The sequence below is a fragment of the Eriocheir sinensis genome, chromosome 57 (genome assembly GCF_024679095.1).
Source record: "Eriocheir sinensis breed Jianghai 21 chromosome 57, ASM2467909v1, whole genome shotgun sequence".
Classification (NCBI taxonomy): Eukaryota; Metazoa; Arthropoda; class Malacostraca; order Decapoda; family Varunidae; genus Eriocheir; species Eriocheir sinensis.
Window position 1 is genome coordinate 4,973,799 of NC_066565.1, and position 4,232 is coordinate 4,978,030.

The window sequence follows — 4,232 nt, forward strand, 5'->3', positions numbered from 1 at the left end:
CTTTGGTGGAGGTTGTGTTAGTATGTCCATGGGTAGTGTTATGAGCCTGGTGATAGTTTGACAAGGCTTTGGTGGAGGTTGTGTTAGTATGTCCATGGGTAGTGTTGTGGGCCTGGTAATAGTTTGACAAGGCTTTGGTGGAGGTTGTGTTAGTATGTCCATGGGTAGTGTTATGAGCCTGGTGATAGTTTGACAAGGCTTTGGTGGAGGTTGTGTTAGTGTGTCCATGGGTAGTGTTATGAGCCTGGTGATAGTTTGACAAGGCTTTGGTGGAGGTTGTGTTAGTATGTCCATGGGTAGTGTTATGAGCCTGGTGATAGTTTGACAAGGCTTTGGTGGAGGTTGTGTTAGTATGTCCATGGGTAGTGTTATGAGCCTGGTGATTGTTTGACAAGGCTTTGGTGGAGGTTGTGTTAGTATGTCCATGGGTAGTGTTGTGAGCCTGGTGATAGTTTGACAAGGCTTTGGTGGAGGTTGTGTTAGTGTGTCCATGGGTAGTGTTATGAGCCTGGTGATAGTTTGACAAGGCTTTGGTGGAGGTTGTGTTAGTGTGTCCATGGGTAGTGTTATGAGCCTGGTGATAGTTTGACAAGGCTTTGGTGGAGGTTGTGTTAGTGTGTCCATGGGTAGTGTTATGAGCCTGGTGATAGTTTGACAAGGCTTTGGTGGAGGTTGTGTTAGTATGTCCATGGGTAGTGTTGTGAGCCTGGTGATAGTTTGACAAGGCTTTGGTGGAGGTTGTGTTAGTATGTCCATGGGTAGTGTTGTGAGCCTGGTGATAGTTTGACAAGGCTTTGGTGGAGGTTGTGTTAGTATGTCCATGGGTAGTGTTATGAGCCTGGTGATAGTTTGACAAGGCTTTGGTGGAGGTTGTGTTAGTATGTCCATGGGTAGTGTTATGAGCCTGGTGATAGTTTGACAAGGCTTTGGTGGAGGTTGTGTTAGTATGTCCATGGGTAGTGTTATGAGCCTGGTGATAGTTTGACAAGGCTTTGGTGGAGGTTGTGTTAGTATGTCCATGGGTAGTGTTGTGAGCCTGGTGATAGTTTGACAAGGCTTTGGTGGAGGTTGTGTTAGTATGTCCATGGGTAGTGTTGTGAGCCTGGTGATAGTTTGACAAGGCTTTGGTGGAGGTTGTGTTAGTGTGTCCATGGGTAGTGTTATGAGCCTGGTGATAGTTTGACAAGGCTTTGGTGGAGGTTGTGTTAGTGTGTCCATGGGTAGTGTTATGAGCCTGGTGATAGTTTGACAAGGCTTTGGTGGAGGTTGTGTTAGTATGTCCATGGGTAGTGTTGTGAGCCTGGTGATAGTTTGACAAGGCTTTGGTGGAGGTTGTGTTAGTATGTCCATGGATAGTGTTATGAGCCTGGTGATAGTTTGACAAGGCTTTGGTGGAGGTTGTGTTAGTGTGTCCATGGGTAGTGTTGTGAGCCTGGTGATAGTTTGACAAGGCTTTGGTGGAGGTTGTGTTAGTATGTCCATGGGTAGTGTTATGAGCCTGGTGATAGTTTGACAAGGCTTTGGTGGAGGTTGTGTTAGTATGTCCATGGGTAGTGTTATGAGCCTGGTGATAGTTTGACAAGGCTTTGGTGGAGGTTGTGTTAGTATGTCCATGAGTAGTGTTATGAGCCTGGTGATAGTTTGACAAGGCTTTTTATTTTATTTTTTATTTTTTTATATACATTAAAGGATATGGCTCAAGGGCAACAAAAAGGGTACCAAAAAAAAAAAAGCCCGATACTCGCCGCTCCCACAAAAGATAAAAGTAAAGAGTAGCCAAAAGAGAGGTCAATTTCGGGTGGAGAGTTGTCTTGATACACTTTTCTTGAAAGAGGTCAAGTCATAGGCAGGAGGGAATACAGACGAAGGAAGACTGGTCCAGAGTTTACCAGCGAAGGGGATGAAAGAGTGAAGATGCTGGTTAACTCTTGCATAAGGGGTTTGGACAGTATAGGGATGAGCATGAGTAGAAAGTCAAGTGCTGCGGTGCCGCGGGAGGGGGGGAGGCATGCAGTTAGCAAGTTCAGAAGAGCAGTCAGCATGAAAATATCGATAGAAGATAGAAAAAGAGGCAACATGGCGGCGGAATTTAAAAGGTAGAAGACTATCAGTAAGAGGAGGAGAGCTGATGAGACGAAGAGCCTTAGACTCCACTCTGTCCAAGAGAGCTGTGTGAGTGGAGCCCCCCCACACGTGAGATGCATACTCCATACGAGGGCGGACAAGGCCCCTGTATATGGAAAGCATTTGTGCGGGGGAGAAGAACTGGCGGAGACGATACAGAACGCCCAACCTCGAGGAAGCTGATTTAGTAAGAGAGATGTGAAGTTTCCAGTTGAGATTTTGAACTAAGGATAGGCCAAGGATATTTATTGTTGAGGAAGGTGACAGCTGAGTGTTGTCGGAGAATAGGGGATAAGTGTTTGGAAGATTGTGTCGAAATGATAGGTGGAGAAACTGTGTTTTTGAGGCATTGAAGGACACAAGGTTCCTTTTACCCCAATCGGAAATGATAGCAAGGTCTGAGGTTAAGCGTTCTGCAGCCTCCAGTCTGGAGTCATGTAATTCCTGTTGAGAGGGTCTTCTGTTGAAAGAAGTTGAATAATGCAGAGTGGAGTCATCAGCGTATGAGTGGATAGGACAGTTTGTTATGGAAAGAAGATCATTGATGAATAACAGGAAGAGAGTGGGTGATAGGGCAGAGCCCTGTGGAACACCACTGTTGATAGGTTTAAGGGAAAAAACAGTGACCGTCTACCACAGCAGAGATAGAACGGTCGGAAAAGAAACTAGAGATAAAGGAACAGAGAGAAGGATAGAATCCGAATGAGGGCAGTTTAGAAAAAACAAAGACTTATGCCAGACTCTATTGAAGGCTTTCGATATGTCTAGCGCAACTGAGAAAGTTTCACCGGAACGGCTAAGAGAGGATGGCCAGGAGTCAGTTAAGAGAACAAGAAGATCGCCGGTTGAACGCCCCTTGCGGAACCCATACTAGCGATCAGATAGAAGGTCAGAAGTGGAAAGGTGCTTTTGAATCTTCCGGTTAAGGATTGATTCAAAAGCTTTAGATCGGCAGGAAAGTAAAGCTATAGGGCGGTAGTTTGAGGGATTGGATCGGTCACCCTTCTTAGGCACAGGCTGTATAAAGGCATACTTCCAGCAGGAAGGAAAGGTAGATGTTGACAGGCAGAGGCGAAAGAGTTTGACCAGGCAGGGTGTCAGCACGGAGGCACAGTTTTTAAGGACAATAGGAGGCACTCCATCAGGTCCATAAGCCTTCTGAGAGTTGAGGCCAGAGAGGGCATAGAAAACAGCACTCTTAAGAATCTTAATAACAGGCATGAAGGAGTCAGAGGGGGAATGAGTAGGAGGAATATGGCCAGAATTGTCCAGAGTGGAGTTTTTACAGAAAGTTTGAGCGAAGAGTTCAGCCTTAGAGATAGATGAGACGGCGGTGCAGCCGTCAGGGTTAAGGAGAGGAGGTAAAGATGAAGAAGTGAAATTGAATTACATATTTTTGGTTAGGTGCCAGAACTCACGGGAAGAATTAGAAACCATGAACATGAAAAAAAACACTCATTAGAACCCGACGAATCATTGTGACGTTTGGAAATAGTTGTGAGAGCTGAAAGTGTTGAGAATATTGGCCTTAGTTAAATAGTAAGAAGGCTACATTTTAGTTTAATAATGTACTGATTTGATAATATGTATGTTTATCGAGGAGTTAATTAGTGAAAGATCCGTGAGCGAGTGTGAAAGAGAAATTTGCATGTAACGATCGAACAGAAAGCGAGGGAAATTAATAAGTAAATAATGATAATAATAATAATAATAATAATAGGCTAATGATAAGTGATCGGTTATTGGATGCGGTATTTTCTTTATTATTATTATTATTATTATTATTATTATTATTATTGTTATCATTACATGTTTTGCCATTTTATTTTTATTTAGCTATTCAAATATTTTTTTCCTGATAATTGCTGCCTTGTTCTCTCTCTCTCTCTCTCTCTCTCTCTCTCTCTCTCTCTCTCTCTCTCTCTCTCTCTCTCATAACCTAATCTGACCTTCCCTTCTCCTTTTTGTCTTGTTTTCTCTCTCTCTCTCTTTCTCTCTCATGACCTAATCTGACCCTCCCTTCTTCATTTTCTCTCTCTCTCTCTCTCTCTCTCTCTCTCTCTCATCCCCACCCCCATCACCCCCAACCGCCCGCAACCAGCCAGTCA

The 4,232-nt window shown here is 44.1% G+C and overlaps 1 long non-coding RNA gene across 50 annotated transcripts in view; it reads left to right on the forward strand.

The window, feature by feature from the left end:
* Positions 1 to 1,626, forward strand: part of LOC126984687 (uncharacterized) — a 1,856-nt gene extending 230 nt beyond the window's left edge. Inside the window, exons 1-6 of one of the 50 annotated variants that reach the window (XR_007737426.1) lie at positions 1 to 77; positions 144 to 341; positions 474 to 671; positions 804 to 1,001; positions 1,134 to 1,331; positions 1,398 to 1,611. The exon at positions 1 to 77 is cut by the window's left edge and continues 230 nt beyond it. This is a non-coding gene — a long non-coding RNA (uncharacterized LOC126984687). Of the gene's footprint in view, positions 342 to 407; positions 1,332 to 1,397 lie in introns of all 50 variants that reach the window. The other 49 variants (XR_007737444.1, XR_007737432.1, XR_007737451.1 and 46 more) reach the window with 49 other exon arrangements.
* Positions 1,627 to 4,232: the final 2,606 nt, after the last annotated feature.